Source organism: Sphaeramia orbicularis, chromosome 1 (genome assembly GCF_902148855.1).
Source record: "Sphaeramia orbicularis chromosome 1, fSphaOr1.1, whole genome shotgun sequence".
NCBI lineage: Eukaryota > Metazoa > Chordata > Actinopteri > Kurtiformes > Apogonidae > Sphaeramia > Sphaeramia orbicularis.
The window spans coordinates 12,545,459-12,568,397 of NC_043957.1; positions in this window are offsets into that span (position 1 = coordinate 12,545,459).

A 22,939-nucleotide genomic window follows, 5' to 3' on the forward strand; every position below is an offset into this window, starting at 1 on the left:
CTGGTTTATATATTTTTGTATGTGGTTTACTGCTGGTTAGCTGGTTTATATATGTTTGTATGTGGTTTAACTGCTGATTAGCTGGGTTATGTATGTTTCTATCTGGTTTAACTGCTGGTTAGCTGGTTTATATATGTTTCTATCTGGTTTAACTGCTGGTTAGCTGGTTTATATATGTTTCTATCTGGTTTAACTACTGGTTAGCTGGTTTATATATGTTTCTATCTGGTTTAACCGCTGGTTGGCTGGTTTATATATGTTTCTATCTGGTTTAACTGCTGGCTAACTGCTTTATATATGTTCCTATTTGGTTAAACTGCTGGTTAGCTGGTTTATATATGTTTCTATCTGGTTTAACTGCTGGTTGGCTGGTTTATATATGTTTCTATCTGGTTTACTGCTGGCTGCTTTGTGCATCTCCTCTCATGCTTTGCACATCTTCGTATCGTTTTCACGTAAGTGACATGTATGGATTGCAACCCCCCTCAACCTGCTGTGTGGAATTTATACATTGTACTGTACATGTGTTTGTGTCTCTGCTCAGTCAATGAGACGCCCTAACCCGACCCCCAAATAAAGTGTCCAGGGTAACCCATATCCGCGCCACACTCATTTCTTTGAATAGCATGGTGAGGAAGATAAAATATATGAAATAACTAAAACTAATACTAAAACTAAACTAAACTAAGATTAAAAAAAAAAAAAAACGATAACTAATAAAAACTAATAAACCTGCTCTAAAAACTAATTAAAACTAACTGAATTAGAAAAAAAAGTCAAAACTAATTAAAACTAAACTATAATTAAAAATTCAAAACTATTATAACCTTGCTGCAAACTTGAGGACATGCCGCCCCGGGTATTGAGTTTTGCACTCATTGGTGTTGTTATGGAAATGTTCAACTGATAACCCACACACAAAGAGGAGGAGAGAAAGTTAGAGTTAAAATAAATAAATGCATTTATTGAGAAGTCAATCACAGAGAAACTCTGTAAGTGAAGTCTGATTAGAAAACTAAAGATTATATAGAACCAAATCCAACCCCCTCAACTATGATGTCATTCCTTACGTACATCGTGCCACCCCATACTACTCCTTCTCTGGTCCGTGAAGAGGTCATGATGACCTCTCCACTCTAACCTTGCTTGGATCCAATCTGGAGTGCAGGCGCCATCCTCTATCTACACATTCAGACATTTAGGTGTTTGGGTTTTAACTCAAGGCAAGAACTCCGTTCCTGGGTTGGGGGTGTTACAGAGTGGTAAACATCACACATAATGAATAATGACTCAGCATTAAAAGAAGATGTACTAACAGTATAAAATATAAAGAGTATAAAATATAAAAAGTAAATTTTTCCACCACATTTCCTCCCTTTTGATTATTCAACCGAATCAATCATGCAAAAACATAAAATTTACGTACGAGTATCAATAAATGATTATAAATGATTATCAACCCAAAGACAACCTAATTAAGCCATATTTCTCCAGATATTCTCCAGATAAATTATATGTAGCCAAATTTCCAGACTTTGTGTCTTTTTTCTTTTTAGATCAGGTTTGACATTGGAGGACAAATAGCAAAATACTATGAAAAAAATACTATAAACATCCACCCATGATCTATCTGCTTTTGGACATCAGTCAGAACAGTAATTTCCAGCTTCACAATTTTTGTTCATTTGACAGGATTACACGTTGCTTTCTTCATACACCATCAAATCATCATCAAGATCATCTAAGTCATCAAAATCATAATTATCATCATCATCATCAATCACTTCATGCTATACCATACTAAAAGTACCTATCACACTGCTAATCATTGAACGTATTATTGGAATGATGCAACAGGATAATCCGAGGAGTAATACAAACACACCAAAAATCACAGCAATAATTTTCATCAACATTGCCTTCCATCCCCCAGACAGCAGCCAGCCCCAAAAATCCCAGCCTGTTGTAGTGTATGCAGTGTTTTCCCTCATGTAGGACTCGTCTAGGGTGATCAAACTGATTGTGGAAACATCAGGTACATAGGTACAACACTGGTTGCCAATAAGATGACAGACACCTCCCTTTTCAGCCAATAGGAGATCTAAAGCTGCCCTATCCTGTAATGCGACAGTGCGGAGAGCTTTCATCTCACTGGTCATTAAACCCCTGTTCAACAGACGCAGTGAGATTCTCTAGCTCCACAGAAAGTTCTTCTATGTACCAAGCTAAACAATCAGGGCCGTACATGGGAATAATACTGATTACAAACTTATGGCCACCTGAAATCTGATCCCGTTTTACACGGGTGTGAGGCGGTGACATAACTGGGCTGATGGTCAATTTGGAGGTAGTTGGAACCAAATAAGAGAGGTGACATGTACCTGCCCATCATGCTGGGAGATACAAATAAGAATGTTGACCACACGTCCACACCATATCTGTAGGACAGCCATACCCATAATCAGAAGGAGTTAGAGCTACGGTGGCATTATATGTGGTAGTAACATTAAAAATAAAATAAAATAAAATAAAATAAAATAAAAATATGAAGTCTTAGCATCATAATATGTCAGTGGGGATGGTGTACCTAGTAATGCCGTGAGATTGTAAAGGACTATAACTGGAGAAAAGTAAATTTATCAGCCCTTTTTTCACAATTTGCTAACCCGCATGCTACCTTGAGAGTAATGTTACACCCAGATGTGTGTCCCAAATTATACCGTGTGTGTTCTGTGACTGGGGAATGGAAGCAAAACTGTGGAGTGAAAAAAAAAGATTAGACAGATCTCTGAGCCGAAAAACAACATTTTTCTGTACCATAGTAATATTAGTGTCTCTAGAGAAATTTCTTGGATTTCTGAAGGAAGGTCACGTTGGGTCTCAACCCCAGCCAGGGGTATGCCGTGACAGACGGCCACTGTCCACTTTATCATTGTCAATAGTGTGTGATTGATCGAGAGAGGATAAGGAGCGAACAGAGTATCTTCATGTGAGCTGTGTGGCATCAAACTGCACACATAGCACGATTGATTAGTGACACGTCGTGTCAGATCACATGTCACTCGCCACCATGTGTTATCGCTATAGTCGTGGTGATCAATGAGGTGGAGGTCACGTCTGTGACGTCCCCGAAGCTCCTCTGACCCTAGCTGTCCTCCGACAGACCAGGGTGCAACAGGAATGTGATGCGGTGGTGAAGGATCAGATACCTGATAGAATGTGTCCATGTACCACATGTACAGGCACAGGAGGGTGATGCAGATGACAGCTGACCCTTTGATCACCTCCATCGTCGTCGAATCAGTGTATGTGTGGGGCAGGGGGTCTTCAGTCACTCACCAGTGACCAGGCAAAGGATAAGTGTATATGAGACGTCACTGGGGTCGTTACCACCGCTAGGTTTCAACCAGTGAGTCTTGTGAGTGTAGGTGCGTGATACAGCTGTGTCCAGCTCCGGTGTCCAGTCGTCCAGTCTACGCTGTCGATCGATGCTCCGGCCCGTCCTCGGCTGCAGCAGTCGGCGGTTCTCCCAGAAACCGCTTACAGTGGATCGCGTGGATCCACATGGCACGTTCAGCAACCTTGACCACTGTGTGCGTCGTCAGGAGCACCTGGAAAGGGCCTCGCCACCTGCGCTGTTTCCAGTGCTTTCGTCTGAAGTCCCGAACCAGGATCCAATCCCCCGGCTGCAGCGGATGAAGCAGCCCCTCTGCAGGAACCGGTAGTGCTGATTTCACCAGTACCTGTACTTGAGAGAGTTCAGAGGAGAGTTTCCTACACTAAGACAACATGTCATGCTCCAACAATGATGTCAACCCGGTTGGTTGGGGGGCCTGGAGACCTGTATATGGGGTCTCCCAAACATAGTCTCAAAAGGACTCAGCCCACTTCGACTCCTACGTCTCATTCTCATTTGCATGAGAACCAGAGGTAGGGCCTTGACCCAGTTAAGGCCTGTTTCCTCACAACATTTAGCCAGTTTTGATTTTAGGGTGCTATTTTCCCTTTCAATAGCCCCCCCTGATTGTGGATGGTATGCACAGTGTGTTTTCCACCACAGTGTACAACACAAATAAAAGTGGGGAGAGGACGTGCCCCTGTGGCGACCCAGTGGAACATAAAAGAACATTAGATAAAACACTGTTTACTCTCACAGGTTGCGACCTCTCAGATAAAATGTCCATCAGCCAGGATACGAGGCCGGGCTCGATGCTGTGGATGCTCTTCAGTCTTTCGGCTAAAATATGCGATTGGATGCAATTAAAAGCTGAGGAGAAGTCAATAAAAACTAGGCGCACAAAACTCTTTGCACCTTCCAGATGTGTCAAGATCAGATGAAGCAGGGTACCTGTTGTATCATCAACCCCCCTGCCAGACCTATAAGCAAACTGAAATGAATCCAGATTTGCCTGAACAGCATTCAAAAGCTCCTCCTTCACAATTTTCTCAAATGTTTTCACCACCAAAGAAGTGAGAGCCACAGGTCTGTAATCATTAAAAGCCTTAGGACAGTTCATTATGGGCACAGGAACAATAATAGAATCCTTCCAAACACAAGGAACCTTTTGAAGTTGGAGCGACAACTTGAAAATAAAAGTTAAAATGTCTGCCAACTGGTACGCACAATTTTTGAGGATACGAGCCCCAATACCATCAGGGCCAGGGCTTTTCCTCTTATTAACACCTCTAAAAAGTTTCAGGACCTGATCCCTGCCCACCTGCACAGTGTTCTGTTAAGAGGTATTTTTAAAATCTGACAACTCCTTACTAACATCGTGGATTTTAAAATGATTATAAAAAATGTTTAGTTCATTTGCCAGCTCAAGATCAGACTTGTCTTTCTGGGAGTTGATACTCTTTTTAAGCAGCATCCCCATCATGGATTTAACCCCCTCCCAGGCTGGGTGGGAGTTTCCAGAGCTGAGGAGCTTCTCCACTTTGTCCTTATAGGAGAACTTTCCAACTTTCAAGTCTTTCCTCACTTGTCTCTGAAGCTCCCTATGTCAGGTCATGTCACCCTGGTTAAAACATATATTATGCTGTGTGATTGAGTTTTTCAAAGATTTAGAGATCCACAGCTTATTATTTGGATATACGGAAATTAATTTCCGGGGAATGACCAAGCTTTCACAGAAAGTAACATATGCAGAAACAGTCTCAGTCAATTCATCCAAATCCACACAGGCTTCTTTAAACAGTCTGTACAGTCCGTACAGTCATAACAGTCCTGGAGACACTGAATGGAGTCCTCCGACCAAACTGGAACCAATCTACGCTCCAGCTTGTTCCTCTTCAGGACCGGTTTGATGACTGAACTAAATAAACAACATTATGATTCGACATGCCGAGTGGAGCTCTGCAGAGGGATTTATAAGCTCCCTTCACAGATCCAAAACAGAGGTCCAGACATGTTGCCGGATGTGTCGGACAAGTGACATACTGGAAAAAATTACCCAAAGACTTTCCTGGTTTACAGTTGTTAAAATCACCCATAATAAAGTTTGGTGCGTCCGGCATGATGCTTTGAAGCCGTTGCACAGTATGAGCCATTGCCCGGGTTGCCTTGTCAACATCAGCCTTTGGGTGAATATAAACAAGTGTCACAAACAACTGCGGGAATTCCCTCAGGACTTAAAGGGGACGTAGGGATACAGACAGTAGTTCAATGTCAGGTGAGCACAGTGACTCCCTGACAACCAAAGTATTGCACCAGCTTTTATTAACATAAAGGCATAAACCTCCACCCAGTGACTTGCCGGTCACCGCGGGGTCTCTGTCAAGGTGATATGGAGCTCCAAAGTCCTCGACTTCCAAGTCGGACTGAAGATCCATGTCTTTAAGCCACGTTTCCGTCAGAGTGAGGAGGCAAGCGCTATTATACTCCATCAGGAACCGGGTGTTCGCCCGTAGCTTGTCGATTTTATTATGGAGAGACTGGACGTTGGCAAGCATCATCGTAGGAAGAGGCATCCTCCGGTGCCCCTGTCCCTTCAGCCGCTGCCACACACCACCATGTCACCTCCTCTTCCTCACCTCCGTCGGCTTGGATGTCAAGCTCCGGTCACCTGCAGCAGTATCCGACCGGATGATCTCCGTGGGGAAGACTGCCGAGGGGTCCACGGTGCCCAGACCGGAGTTGCGGAGAAGCAGGAGGAACACCCGGCCATACTGGAGAGGCCTCCGGAGTTCACAGAGGCCACATAAAAAGTGGAATCGAAGCAGTAGAACTAAGAATAAGGCCCTCAATCTTGGGTGAGTCAAAGTTGCTTCCATTTACGCGCAGATCAGTTGAAAAAAATGACGATAAACACTGGTTAAAGACTGGTTAGAAACTACCACACACAACCACTGCACAACTGCAGCTGCCTGTCACCATTACCAGCGCCTAAACACTATCAGTGCCCAAAATCCCATCAAACTTCAACGTTAGAGTGAGACAGGTTTTGACATAAATAAAAGCACTGATAACTTCTGAGGAGTACACAGATTTTATTTATAAGATTCTTTATAAAAGATGTATGGACCTGAATTCAACATAGCTTTGGTGCTCAGAAAGATGGCAAGAAATAGACAGATTCTAAGTTTGTGCTTCAATAAATCTTGTCAGAAATGCTGTTATAACAAACTACAAAGCTCTATCTAACCATAGTAAGGTAGACAGATTGCGGATTTCTTGTGTAACAGAGCAAACCGCTTCTTATCCAAACTAGCCAAGCAGTCTGCATTTAGAGGAGATTTTGGGGACTGTCTGCAAAGTGCAAGATAACCCATGCATCGATAAAATGTCAATAGTTTCATTCATACTTTAGTTATTGCCACCAAAATCACACCACATATCTGGGGTATCATTCCAGTCATAGGCTATCACAGCCCTTAGTTTTGGGAAATGTGGAGAAAAAATAAATTTTTATAATTTATCGTTTTATAATTCCATGTGTGTCTTGCACCTCGCAGTTAGTCCCCAAGATCTCAGAGTGCAGCAGTGATGAATGGGTTTGTAAACAATGTTTTAAATAAACTCTTTTCGGAAGTTATTGGTGCTTTTATTTAGATGTCAAGACCAGTCTCACTCTACCGCCGAAGTGTGATGGGATTTTGGGCACTGATAGTGTGTTAAAAACGGCAGTTTAGAGGCTGCATTATCGATGCCCCGTCCGCTCCCATTATACGTGGGAGCGGACGTATGGATATACGTGGCTCTTAATCATTCTCAATAAATGTAATAATTAGTAATTATTAGTAATTAATTAATTAGTAATTCACCCCCACCTATTTAAATATGCTTAAAAATTGTGCAGAGCTCACGCTCTATGGACCTCAGTAGTTTGCAAATCCTGGCTATGGCCCTGGCACCAGGCTCTCATCTTGAAAAGAAGATGAAGTCACCACAGGGGACTTCTATTTTTGGGGGTGGGTTAAGTCCTGCATCACTGATGTGTTTGATTCTTGATTGTTCTTGTGTTGGTGCGGTATCCCATAGAACGTAACACCACCCCTGGGCAATACGTACAACCATATGCCCCAAAAAGTAGGAGTGCTCTCATCACAGAACAACAGAGGGAGGCACCACCTTGTGGTAGTATATGGCATCACAGCAACACACATCAACCACACCAACCTATTACAAGACATAGATGACAACAACAGGACACAAGTGTATCATGTGCAGTCAACTTGTGAAAATGTATTCTGAAAGCTAATTCTTGCTGGTAGTTCTCAGTTCAGCTGGGCTGGTTTAGCTCTTTTGAAAAGAGCTAAACCAGTCCAGTTGAACCAAGAACAACTACCAAGAAGAATGATGACCTGGGTACATGAGAACCTACAGACTTCTGAAAGCACCAAATATGTACAATATAAGGGAAAAAGGTGAACGTTTCTTTTTCAAAACAGTCCATCCAGACCAAAGACACTAAACAAGGTGACCAGCAGGAACCATCTCTCATGAGCCATGCATCTCACATGACTAAAACATGAGATTATTTTGTGGTGAAATTTGCTCATTTATTTTGTGCAGGGGTATGTGTCAAGTGAAAGGCTTCGTTCACATACAGATTAGTGTCAGTCCTCCGTTCCATATTTGGCAGATAGTCAGACAACAAGCCAGTTAATGTCAGCCAGTTTCCTGATAAAGTCAAACACTTATAGACACACACCATCAGCCCTGCACACACTCTAGAGGCACTGTTATGGGCTCTAATCAGAAGGACAAATGATGTGTCACAAGGAGTAGAAGATGAGTTAGAGGAATCATTCACTCTTTCCCCCTCTCTGAGAATAATAAGCTGAAGAAATGTAGCTGGAGAGATGTGCAGCAGAAAGATGTATGGAGGGGAAGAGAGAGCAGAGAATGGGATGATGTGGAGAGGGAGATGGAGGCAGCATGTTGCATTATGGGGACATAAATCTGTTTTCACAGTCATGTGTGGGGACGGGGCTCCCTTATGGGGATAGAATGCAGGTTCCCATCATCAGCTGTGCATGAATCTGTGTGTGTGTGTTGTGTCAAGTTGATTAATGTGGTAGCAGAAGCCAAGATGGTGGAGGAGTAGTAGGCCACCAGATAACAAGAGAACAAGGCCTAAGCCGTCTCACACCATGAATAAAACACTACACAGAGAGAGAGAGTGAGAGAGCGAGAAATACCCAGTTAACCTCTGTAATATTCACCTCTATGTGTTCTTGTTCAAGATTATCTGTCTCTATGTGTGAGCTATTAAACAAGATGTGACGATAAACACAACCTTACACACCTACAGACAGTATAAATCTGTCCACTCATTCACTTGAAAACTGCAAAGCTTACTTATTGACAATCAATTAGCAACACGTTGCCTGACTCTGGGAGTAATGGCTGATCACGTCTCCTTTTCTTGTGAATACTGCCCTCTAGTGGATGCTGGCTAAACTTCACTTATTTGATCACCCTAGTGTTAAAAATGCTCAGTCAAGTCGAAGTAGGCTCAGTTTTGTGAAAATGGCACTCAGGTAAACATATACATAGTTACATTACATTGGTTACAATAAAATGTTTAAATGGCTTATATTTTGGAAAAACTACATACATTTGTGGGAAAGTGGTCAATTCTATTTTAGTTCTGGTGGCTCTTCTTGATGTTAACTCTCTGAAGCAGGGTTAAATAGGTTTTTACAAGATGAACGTTTGTTTTGTCAAAGACAGGTACACAGCTCATTCCAGGCTGTTGAAGATTTTACTCCAAAAACAGGTCTTCTGATGTACAATTTCTTATAAAGAGATTTTTTTTTCATTAAAATACATTTACTTTAAAGGTTCTTTCTAGCGGAAGATTTATAAATCTAGTGTACACACACACACACACACACACACACAAACACACACACACACACACACACACAGGGGATCAAAATTTGACAACAACTGATGAAAACTTGATTTATTCTGAAATGATCGTGGTCATCTTAATTGCTCAACATTTAAAGGATTTTTTTGATATGCCAATACCATGGTAACAGAACAGTGTTATACAACACCACAATGAACTTAAAAAAAAAAAAAAACACTTTATTTTTTGGAAAACACAATGATCCAAATGAACAGCAGGCCTTTGCTTTGATTGACTTGAGCACATCAATGGCCACAGGACATCACCTGTCTCTCACACTGCTCTGGTGTGATTTTAGTCTACTCTTCTTCTTCTATATAATATGATATGAGGAATGAATCGTGCGCTGTCCATGGTGTTGTATTACACATATGCGGCCTACGGGGCTAATAGAAATACAGGTAAAGTCATTGTTTAAAGTAAAACAAAAACTTTTCTTTAAAAAAAACAAACAAAAAAACCCAATAAGTTCTCAATAAAATCAGATGAGTAACTCCCCTGAAACACCTTCTTTCAAACACATTCAAAACAAAGATAAACTTTCTCGGATCTGCTTATTCGGAACCAGTTCCGTGTAAGGGTCTCGGATTCAGCACAATGGACAGCGCACGATTCATTCCTCATATCACATTATATATTTTTCCCCCTTAACTTTAAACATGTCATAACGTTCTATAATCATACCGTTTGAGGAATATATGACAGTATGACACAATAACTCTATTCAACCCATAAAGACCCAAACCACCAATGTCCAAAATCATCTACTGCTCTAAAGTGTTTAATAACTTCTTAACCACTAATCCGATCAATACATGCAAATAATTGGTGTAAAATGCAGTTTGTCATCTTTTCATGGTCAAAGTAGAGCTTCCAGCCTGGCTTGGTTCCAAGTTCTGTAAACGAAAATGTTTCTCGGAACTGGATCCGCGCCCCGGGTCACAGCGGCTCACTGCACGGCTTTGCAAGCCGCAGAAGCTGGCATTCGGACCCCGAAGGACAGCCTCCTCCATGGCATGCAGCGATGTGGGAGTTGGAGTTAACATTAAGGAAGTCATAAATGACATTCACCAGCATTAAACAGCAAAGGAGTGCAAATGTGTATTACTTTTTGGCTCAGACCTGAAGGAGAGCATTATTCGGGACTAGATCCGAGGTCCGTGGAGAGGCAGCTTGGTCTCCCGGTTCACCCTGTTTTAGAGCACCTCCCAGGCCCACAGAAGCCGGGCTTGGAGGGCTTGATGAGGGCAAAGTGGGGCTTGGAGGTTGGTGCATGGCTTGGTTCTGAGTTCGGTAAACGAAACTAGTTCAACGATCCTTAAACGGAGCTGGTTCCGAATAAGCAGATCCAAGAAAGCTTATTCTTAACCAGCACGAACTGGACTTCCGAGGTCCATTTGATTTATACGTAGCCGGTAGCGGATGAAAAGCCTGGAGCTTGGAGGTCCGTGCTGTGGCCTGGTGTACGGGGTCACAGCGGCTTAGTGCACTGGTCTGCAAGCTGGCGCTAGAAGCCTGGAGCCTGCTTTGTGCAGGGCATAATGGGCGATGTGGAAGTTGGGGTTGGTGTTAATGAAGTAGAATAAAATGACATTCGCCAGCATTAAAGAAAATATAAACAGCAGAAGAGTGCAAATGTGTATTAATTTATGGGTTGGACCTGATGGAGAGCATTATTCTGAACGAGATCTGAGGTCCGTGGAGGACCGGCTTGTTCTCGCGATTCACTGTGGGTTAGAGCAGCTCCAAGCCCCGCAGGAGCCGGGCTTGGAGGGCGCTAAGTGGAGCTTGGAGGTCGGAGCACGGCTTACTTCCATGACACTTAAACGGAACTGGTTGCAAGTTCCGAAAACAGAACTGGTTCCGTAAACGGAGCAGTTCTGTTTTCGGAACTCGGAACTGATTCCATTTACGGAACCAACTTCACGCTCCCGATTTTCCAGAGGTTTTCTGCTGGGTTTAGATCAGGACTCTGGGCTGGCCATTTCATTAATTCAGTGTTTTCTGTGTCAAGGAACTGCTTTATCTTTTTTGCTGTGTGACAGGGGGTATTGTCATGCATGAAAATTGCTGGCCGATTGGGTGATGAATGCAGGAAAGCAATCATATGTTGACGAAGATGGTTTTGATAAACATTTGCATTTACCTGTATGAGAGGCCCAAGTCCTGCAGAAAATATTCCCCAAACCATGACACTTCCTCCTCCACCTTTCACTGATCTCTTTACACTTTTGGTTCAGTCTTTCCCCAGTTTGACAATGAACATAATGTTTTCCATCAGACCCAAATAAATTGAACTTGCTTTCATCACTGAAGTGAACTTTGGACCGGTTTTCCTCTGTAACACACAACATGTTCCTCAGCATAGGTTCTTCCAGACTTTTGATTCTTCTTGCTAATAAGAGGTTTGGTCACTGCAGAGTGGACTGTCAGTCCAAATGCCCTTAAACGTTAAGACACTGTATGACTCTTACCCTGTTCAGTGCTGAACAGGCGAGTAATTCCAGCTACAGCTTAGAACTGATTGTTCATTGAGGTTCTCCATATTATCCTGTCCTCTTCATTTTTCTTTTTTTTTGCTCACTGTTCTTTTTAAAATATCTAAGTTTTTTATACTGTGCATCAGAAGACACAGTATAAAATTAGTGAAATATGCTTAAAATATTGCTCTTTTACATGTGTTTGGATCATTTTAAAACAGGACAGTGCCGTGAACTTGATATTCAGAAAATTGTAGGTCGTTCTCTAATTTTGATCTCCTGTGTGTGTGTGTGTGTGTGTGTGTGTGTGTGTGTGTGTGTGTGTGTGTGTGTGTGTGTGGGTGTGTGTGTGTGGGTGGGTGTGTGTGTGTGTGGGTGGGTGTGTGTGTGTGTGTATTAGGGCTGTCAAAATTAACGCGTTAACGTTGATTAATCCATCATCATGATTAATCTGATTAAAAATTTTGATGCAATTAACCCATCTGCAGTGCAGAATGAGTCTAATCCTCTCTGGCAATGCATTTCAGGCAGTTTGTCCAAGTAGATTTACCATCAGGCATGTGCAAATGGGCAGTTGATCCAGTAGTGACAGGCAGCAGAACCAACCCATAAAAATGGAAGACACTAAACAGCACGTTGGCCCTCTCGATGGGAAATTTGAGTAAAAAAAAAACCCAAGACACAACAGTCAACCTATATAAACTATGATGCACACTCTGCAGGAAGGAGTTTTACTTTCAGTGAAACATTTCCATCTTAAAATACCACATTAACGCAAAGCATATGTTAGTCAGGGATTCTGCAAGCATTTCAACTAACCCAGCCAAGCTTGCAACAAACACGTTAAGTGCATATATATTCCCTTCTTTCTTAAGTCTGTTTACTCATGCAAAATCAAATGTGATTAATATAGATTAAAAATGAATGATATTTAATTGTGATTAATTAAAAGTAATCCACAGCAACCCTGTGATTAATCTGATTAAACATTTTTATCGTTTGACAGCACTAATATATATATATATATATATATATATATATATATATATATAATATATATACTCGGATGAACACAAAAATTGATATCGGTTATGGTTCAGTAAACACAGCCTACACATCATTACTGATGCCACCACTTGTGATTCTTACCATAACAGTGTTTATCTGGTGGCGGTACAAACCCTCTTTTAGATGTCCGGGGAGCATGGAAAGGGCAGTTAAAACCTGGACAGAGAACAGCATCTCTACTGTACAGGCATGTTTTAAATGCACGGACTGGAAATATTTTTATGATATGTAGGACATAAATGAAGTCTGATGCAGTCACAGCATATTAACTTTTGTGTAGACTCAGTCATTCCACACAAGAATGTGATTATGTACCCAAATAACAAACCCTGGGGGAGCAAGGAACTTTAATGTGTCCTTAATAAGAAGAGGACATTTTACACTGGTAACTCTTTGAAGAAAAAGGCTGTTTCTAGAAAAGTGGAGTGCGGAAAGCTAAAATGTGGTGCAAACAGAAAATACAGGAAAAATATAGCAGTGGTGATCCTAGAGCAGCCTGGCAAGGAATAAAACATATGGCATCTATAAACCAGTACTCCTGTGAGACCGGGCAGCTAGCCCATGTGAATGGGGTATCTGACAAATACTTCTAATACATTATTTTTTAATTTTGAGAGATCAGATTTCTTGGGGAATATTCCTATGCTTAGGAACTCTCTGGAACCAAAAAATTACATCTTGATATCACAGGACCTGGTCACAGCTCTTTTTAACGTGAACAAGAGGGAAGCTGCTGGCCCTGATGCCATCTGTGGATGTACACTGCGTCATTGTGCAGATCAGCTTGCTGGTGTGTTTTCTGTACTGTTCCAGGAGTGTGTAGGTAGTTGAGAGATACCAACCATCTGGAAAACATCCACAATCAGACCATTTCCAAATTATTAAAACTCAAGAGATCTAAATGACTTCCAACCTGTAGGTCTTACATCGCTTATGATGAAGAGTTTTGAGAAAATCTTATATATAATATTCTGTCCTTAAAAGTGGGGTGCAAGATATTCTCCTGGAGCATTTTTTACTATATTGCTTAAAATCCCCTTCACATCCCAATTACAGCCAATTAATTAAATGCTCCAACACAAAAATAAAAAAATTTGGTCACCTGTGAAATGGACAGGACTAAAAAAACACCATCCAATTATTTTGAGCGACCAATCTAAATGATATGGCAATCAAACTCAACTGCCATTTGTCCCCCCTCCCCACTCTGCGTACCCCTCTTTGTGCATGAATTGTGAATTGTGAATTCTTAGAGACTTGGAGTGCTTGTACAGGATACGGAGCCAGAGCTTGGCTATATTAGCTATATTAGGATGGAAAGTTCACAGGGAAACTGTTTTGTCACTAACATAAATCACTAGGAAATGTAACGTTAGTCAGATAGGTATGAACTGGGGCTGTTCTGTAAGAGCGGAGGTGTTGGAGGAGACTGAATGCATGGATCGGAGCCGGGGGCCATAGCTGGGGTTGGAGCCTGAGCTGGGGACGTATGGGGCCAGAGCTGGGGCTGGAGCATGGGCCGGAGCTGGCCAGTTGTTGCTGTGCAGCACTGGTGAACCCTCGGGAACAAGCATTGCGTGTGGCAGTACCCTGGAGGCCTGGCTTCGAGGGGATGTCTGAAGAAAGGGGTTTAGACTTTTGAATTGAGTATTTTCAAAATGTAGCTTGCTTGAACTGTTTTCCTGAGATCTCATACCCCACCTTTAATTCATGGCAAACTTGGTCCTTTGCAGTTTGCATATTAGTCTGGGAAAGCTGTTACCAGCACCTTGAAAAACCCATATCTTATGTCAGACTTTTATTTGCTGATTTTTCCTCTGCTTTTGATAAGACACAGCTTCATATTTTAATTGAGAGATTAGCTTCTTATTTTATTTTACCAGATTACTACTTATTGTTGCTTTTCAATTTTTTACCCAATAGAGTTCAACTGATTTTTATAAATGGTTCTATGTCTGATTGTATGTCTGTAGGGCTGTGAACTTTCACCATTTCTTTTCATAATGTAGGGGCAGGGGCGGTTTCTCATGTGGGCAAAGTGGGCATTTGCCCAGGGCGGCATTTCATAAGGGGCGCCGTGCCACGAGCTCTTAAAAAAAACTGAGTCAATCTATCATGGTGTGCCCTCTGTTGTGCAGGCGCCCCTGCATGCTGTGGTGGTGCTGTGCGGCGCGTGCACAGAAGCAGCAAGAGAAGGGGGAGGGGGAGCGTGGGACAGTTGACCTGTGGGTCTGTCAGGTGTAGAGTTTAGAAAAAGAAGAAGAAGAGAAACGGGCTAAAGATAAAGGTATGCAGACGTTCTCTCCATATTACAGTGCATGTTATGAAAACAGGGCTAAGGTTCATCAGGCAGGTTCTAACTCTTACATTTGTTAGCTTTATCTATGATGCTTGCTCTGCTCTAATACAACTATATTTCAGCTGAACTGAACTAACAAACATGATATTCAATTTCACTATATTGTGTTGCGCAATAAGACTGTTAGTGCTACAAGTTCAGTTATTTATATCGATCATTTGGATTAACGTCGTCAGGTCCTGTCCTGTAATTAGCTAATGGAATTTACAATGCAGTAATTTCAAAGACGAACCTTTGTTAATTGCTAAAACTCAATTTAGTGATAAAGGTAGTTTATATCTGAACAGGTCAGCACTGAAAGTGTGTCCTATTCCTCCCTGAGAGTTAGATTAATAGTGTGTTAGGACTGACAGTAATAGTATACAATGGTGTGTTTATTTAAATTACAATTCATGGATGTTTTAGATCAGAATCAGAGTTATATTTACTGCCTTTTGATGTAGTTTCAGGGGCACTTCTAAAATATTTTGGATCATCCCATGCCACTGGTCAGGATGAGCTGCCATCTACCCCCTCAGCTTCTGGAATGTTCTTAGTGCCTCAGGATGAGGAGCTGCCATCTACCTCCTCAGATATACAGGCCTCTGGAAAGATCTGGACACTTCAGGGACAGCCACCATCTATGTCCTCAGAGACAGTGTCTCCACTAATGTCTGATACTCAGGATGAAGACTGGTTTGCTCCTACTTCTCCCCAGCAGGAGGATCCTTCAGGTTGGTTTTTGCAAATGTATGTATATATGTGTGTGTGTGCGTGTGTGTGTGTGTGTGTGTGTGTGTGTGTGTGTGTGTGTGTGTGTGTGCGTGTGCGTGTGTGTGTGTGTGTGATTATTTAGAAGAAAAAAATAGTTAGAAGTTGACTGATATATTTAGAGAAGATCAAAAGCCTTTTTTTGCTTCTGTTGCAAATTGTTTATAAAATGGACCGTTCATTTACAAGTTCAGGAATGGCAAATTGGAAACATGGGAGCCCTTTATTCACATCGCATTACAATAGGCTCTTGTCAGGGTATTATCTATTTAATATAAATTATATTATTTTTTTCCACACAGACCCTGTCAGTTTTTCTGTATTTTAGATGTCCTTGTGGACATATGAGAAACATCACAATTTGCTAAATTTTGATGTGTTTTTTTTTGTTTGTTTGTTTTGTTTTGTTTTTTCGGGGGGGGGGGGGGGGGGGGGGGCGCTATAGGGGGTTCTTACCCAGGATGTCATTCAAGCTAGAACCGCCACTGTGTAGGGGAGACCAGGGACAGTTGTAACATTTTTGACATTTCTGTCTGTAACTTTGAGGTCTTTTGACCCAGTGTCTTCAAACTGCTATATAAACTAGGTTCAAGTGTCTGCTAATAAATGACCTAAAACATGTCTGTGTGACACAAACAGAAAATGCATGACTTAATCTCAAACATAAGGAATGAAATTTTAAAATTGACCCCATAGTCCGGGTCAGTTGCAACATACCTTGGGGTAAAATGTAACATTATGGAATCAGGACCATGACAGAGACTTAAGATATTGACTGACTAATGGAAAGAGTTGGGTTTCGTTTCATAAAGTCGGAAAACCAGTCTGGACCAGCAGTTGAAGTCTCATCCCATGACTTTGGATGTTTGCAGCCATATTTTTCTGCAAGCTGATATGCAAGTTCACATACCTATAATGTTAACCATATAAAAAATATTAAATATTTCCCTATTCAATATATATTTTATATATTGCCACCAGTATAACTTTCATAAATTTGACCTCACTTATCCTTTACCAATTCTTAAGTGCATATCTCTCAGGGACACAGTCCATAGTATGTATTAGCAGCACCTTTCAGATACTCTGTCAAAATCTTTTCCTGTTCACCAGTGAACACCTTTGTTGCAGAGTTGTAGCCTACTTGTGGAAGTTTGCTTGATTCCTGATCTTCTAACTTCTTTCTCGCTTTGCAGAATCTATATAGAGTGACATGGCATAGGCCATACAATTTTGCCACAGATCTGACTTACTTTCAGTGGACCTTTACATCAGTGGATGCCCTCTTCAAAATGTCAAGAGGCACCCCCCGTCAGTCTTTTTCTTCCGAGACCTATGCATGTTAAGGCAAGACACTACAGGTGAATAGGGTAAAATTTTAAATTAATAGATATCACCATGAAACTTCCTCGGTTGATTACTTACGCAAGTATGGAAAAAAATGTATTACAAGTTTTGGAAATGTATATGTTTAATTATGCAAATTAGCCATTATCTCATTAAATATGCACGATTCTGCATATATTTCCGGTAGATAGATCTGAACATATGATAAAGCCAGGTGCAATTTTTTATTTTTTTTTTCCATTTTGTTTACACACAAGATGAAAAAAACATTACAGAGGGATTTCAGGATATCTGCTTTCATTAACTAGGGAATGAAAATATACTCTCCATAGCCTTAAAAAATAAATTTTTGCCATAATTTTTTGATAAAAATGTCACATAAATCAGGCCAGGAATGATTTATTAACAAATCCCTCTGTAAATATCTTCAGAATACTGTCATGTGTATAACTGGAAAGTTTGGTGTACATTGGCTGAGATGTTTCTACTGGAGAAGGACAAAAAACACATTTTGAGAAAACGGCATGTAAAGATTTAAATAGGAGAATTTAATAAATTTCTACAGGAAACAATGCCCAAAAACAGAATAAATGCTCAGGCCCTTAGTAATAATGATATAGAATATTTCAAGCTCATGAAAACTGATGATTTAATAACATGGCAGGCATATAAGGCCTACCACTGTAGTAACTGAATGGATTAACACTGGCATATCATGCATAAAGTTGCCAACAAAACCCGCTCTAAACATTTGTATGGGCACAGAACAATACGTGTCAACAACAGCAGACGTCATACCTTTCTAAAGTGTAATTGTCCATTCCAGCACCATATGTAGGTGTGGCACATCTAAAATAATGTGACCCCATTTTGTGTTTTTTAAAGTCTATATTTTTATTTTCTTACTTTCATTTTTTTAATGTTTACATTTTGCTGTGAAGTGGAATGCTTAACCTTGTCCGGTAATGGTGCTGTGAATTGTTAGGGCACTGGCAGTGTGGATAATAGGGGTTTACAGTAGGAGATATGAGGTAGGAACTATTCTTCTAACCCAGTTTCCTCTGGGGTACTATAGCGAAGCACCCCCCCCCCCCCCCCCCCCCCCATCCTCAGATGCATTCTGGAAAGAAGAACAGGGAGTGATGTTTCCTCATTGCTCCGTTTGTTTTATTCCATTCAGGTCAGTAAGAGTGTTAACATTTGTAATAATCCACGTCATAAGAGTGAGCTTTAATAATGCGTTGTTTTCTGTTGTGTTTTAAGTAGGGGTGGGCAAGTTAACGCGTTATTACCGCGTTAACGCATTCATTAAATAACGCCGACAATTTTTTTATCTCACATTAACGCCATTTTATTATTGTTCTGCCTTTCAAGCAAGTCTTAGTTGATTTATACATACGGACTCTTATTTTGAAACTCATGCTTTTATTTTGCCGGTCCACACACCGGTGCTGTGTGGACCGTGTGAGAGGAGAAAACCGGCGAACTTTACAAGTAATGCTGATGTTTAAGCTAATTTGTTTATGCAAGCAGTCAGAGATGGGTTGCTAATTCTTTATGCAGGCTCATGTTAAGTTTATGTAAATTCATTGGTTGTGTTTAGGTCCAATATGTCAGCCTTTGAACTAACCTTTACTCATTTACGATATGAATGTTGTATTAGCAGTCATTTTATCTCGATGCTAACTTGAATGGGAAAATCCATAGACACGCTAACGATTAGCATTTACAGGTTAATTAAAGATTTACAACGTCTTTTTATTCATCAACAAAGGCTCACATCAGAGATATTTGATACTATTCATTCTTACAACAACTGAACATAAAATACTCACAGGCAAACGTTTCTGGGGCCATACAAACAAGAGTGAAAGAAACATGTCTGTTAGTTCTATGTCCGAACTAACTACGGTAACACGGAAAGGACAAAACATAAGTTAGTGCAAATTATTCTGACCACTTCAGGGCCCCTTTTGCTTGCTTTGAACAACTGAACATCACATATTAATGGGCTTATTAGTATTAGCACTGATTAGTGGGCTTAAGACTCCTGTCAATCACTCACAACTGTAAATACACTGGTGGGGACATAAACATGTGTAAAAGTAGTGGTTTTTTACATGGACATTTTCATTTTAAATGTCTTCAGATGGTGGGGTTGAGAAGGACACAGTTGTTTGGAAGCACTGACGTGCAATTATTTTTATCATCGGAGTACTTCCAGTCTGGAATATCACTGAAAGGCAATACATGCTGTTGATGCGTCCCCCCCCCCCCCCCCCAACAACTATGCGATTAATCGCGATTAATCGCAGAAAGCCATGCGATTAATCGCAATTAAAAATTTTAATCGCTGCCCACCACTAGTTTTAAGATCATTTGTATCATATTTAACCACTTAATGTGAATGCATGGAGTGAAAGTGTGGAATTAGTGCACGGTAGCTGCCATTTTGTGCGCCTAGCATGACCGATAATGTTGATTGGGATGTGGTGTGAAAGGGCTCCCGTACACAGAATGTATGTTGGTTTTGTTGTGTATGTGCATTTTGTGAGTTTTATAGTTGAGAGACGTGCACTTTGTCTGAAGGCACACATTTTATATGGATTGTGTTATGACCGAAGTATTTTGCTTCTGATAGTTAATGTACCACAAGCATTTCATTTCTACATTCCAATAACCTGTGATTGATACAGAAGGTTTAAGTACTTAATTTAAGTCCAGAATTTAAAGAGTAATTTCATTAAAAGGGATAGGGCACCTTAAAAATTACACATTAATGTTACACTTGACATGGTGGTGCTCCAAACAGTGTTATACTGTTAATAAATGCTTTAGTTTTAAAGGTTATTTTTGAATATATGTCAACTAAATGCAGATAAGGGTAAAAGTGTATTTGGTAAATAAGATGAAGCTGTGATAAGATGTTGTCATGTTGTTGAAAGCTACTTGACCAAAGAAAACAGCTGTGATGAGAACAAAAGAGATGTTTTATGACTGTGATTCTTAATTGTTCTGTGATGAATAAATCCACAGGCGTAGACGTATTCTGGAAAGAAGAACAGTGAGTAACGTTTCCTCATTGCTCCGTTTGTTTTATTCCATTCAGATCTGGTCCACATCAGGACCAAACAGTAATTGTTATTGTGGCTCTCAGCCCTCTGGGATCCGTAACATCTCTAACATCTTTTGCTGGTGCCTTTTCAGTTTTTTCACTGTGCTCACAAGTTTTTGTTTGCGTTTTGCACATGCGGACTGAATGGCATTTGCTTTGGACACCCTGAGCAGGTCTGCCTGCTTGATGGTGTTCACTATAATAAGTGTGCTCTCCAGCCATGACATCACATTAAGCATAGCTGAGGCACCCTCATTAAAAGAGGAGATGGCCATGCTTGCTGCTGCCTCAACCCTGTGCTTGACTACAAAAACAGTTTTTGGGCAGCGGGCCCATATGACAGAATTTAGGCATTCATTTGAATTTTGTGTGCCACCGGGCTGCATTTTTTTTGCAGCAAGCTGTCACTTGACATGCAGTGATAGATGGGAAGAAGTTTCTGGCCCACCTCACGGGACAGGTAATTTGCAGCATGTCGTGTGTGGCTTTCAGGGGTCTCACCTTTATCTTCTGCCCTCCAATACTAACACTAAGATGGATTGCACCTAGTATGCAATGGTGTTTCATCTGTTGATATGCAGTGGAGAAGGCTTGCCCATATCTCTGATTTAATTGTACCCAATAACCCCTGGTTATTCAAAATTGCCCCCCTGTAATAATTTTGTAGTGTTTTGCATTTGTTTGCGGTCAGTTTCCCCAAACCCTTGCCTCCCAATTAAGCTCAGCACAAAATTTCTGAGCACTGTGCCCATTTTCTTATGAGCATGGTTTATACACTCTAGCTTTGCAATCTCATGCCCAGGGTATGGGTTCAGTGACAGTACTTCCTTAAAAGCAGAGCTATCCCCATCTGAGAGCATCTTAGTGTACCGCAGCTGGTGGCAACTGACTGATCCACATCCTCTTAGCTGCCTCCTCCTCCATTGCCTTTCTAGACCCTGTGAAATTCTTGGCACAGTCAGTGTGCCAGCTGTCAAATTCCTCCAGTTCCTCCAATCTTTCCCTCATTCATGGCACCTTGCTTTAGGACACAAGCATGACAGTAAGAGGATAAGACCTCAAAGTCACTGACCAGTGCTGTAAAAATGTCTATGGAAACACCAATGGAAAGTGAATCCTCTTCTTTGCCAGGTGCCATCAAAAGAGACACTGATGTTAATTACAGCATCAGCATCCTCCCTCAGCACCTCTGCCAGCTCTGGATCAACATCTGCATAGGCCTGCCTGATCTGCTCCCTGGTCTTGTGCAGCGACTCCAAACCTCTCTCAGTTTCTGCCACTGCTAAATGAAAAAATGTATGTTGTACATACACATACTGCGTCCGGGGATCGGGTCGCTGAGCCCCCCTGCCATGCAATGCTCCTTTGGGCTGAGCCCGGCCCCCGGCCACCAGGCGCTCGAGCCCCAACCCCGGGCCTGGCTCCAGGGTGGGGCCCCGACTGTGCCATGCCGGGCAATGTCGCAGGTCCTTAGTTGTTTCGTCTTCATAGGGCTTTTTAATTGCTCTTAGTCTGGCCCGTCACCCAGGACCTGTTTGCCTTGGGAGACCCTGCCAGGGGCATAAAGCCCCCGACAACATAGCTCCTGAGATCATTCGAGCGCTCAAACTCCCCCACCACGGTTAGGTGGCAGTTCAAGGGGGAGCCTCGGGGAAGACCTAGGACACGTTGGAGAGACTATGTCTCTCGGCTGGCCTGGGAACACCTCGTGGTCCCCCCCCGGAAGAGCTGGAGGAGGTGTCTTGGGAGAGGGAAGTCATCCCTGCTTAGACTGTTGCCCCCGTGACCCGGCCCCGGATGAGCGGCAGATAATGGATGGATGGATGGATGGATGGATGGTTGGATGGATGGATGGATGGGTGGGTGACGAACTGTTCCTTGTTTGTTGAGTTTATTGAGACCGTACATTTACTGTGACTTGAGTGGCAAAAACCCAGTTTCTACAATAAATGAGATGCCATTTTTTCTACTGTTATGAATCCTTCCTTGTTCCATCAATAAAAATATATTCACTGTTACAACACTATGATAAAATGTAACAGGTCATTAGACCCCCAAAATCAACATTCCTGTCATATCCCTGTTTCCACAGCCTACCTGTCACTTTCTTATCATGTGTCTGATATGTTTTCAGGTGAAGAGAAGGGATCCCCAACACCTTGCTGACCTTCCTCAGTGCTGCATATCCCACCCCTAATTCATGAGCCAAAAGCACCATGCGGACATTTACAACAAAAGCGACATCACCTCTTGTCTCGCTTTGCAGCCGTGTGGATGTGTAAACGCTTTGCCTATACCTGCTCTCCCCTTTACAATTACTGCACTCCAGAAGCAGACTGCCACAAAGCCCATGGTTCTCTGGATCAACATTTATAAATAGACCTGATGCAGCACAATTAGAGCACAAGAGATCACGGATTAATTCATTTAGATGTGCGACATGCATTATTAGCCACTG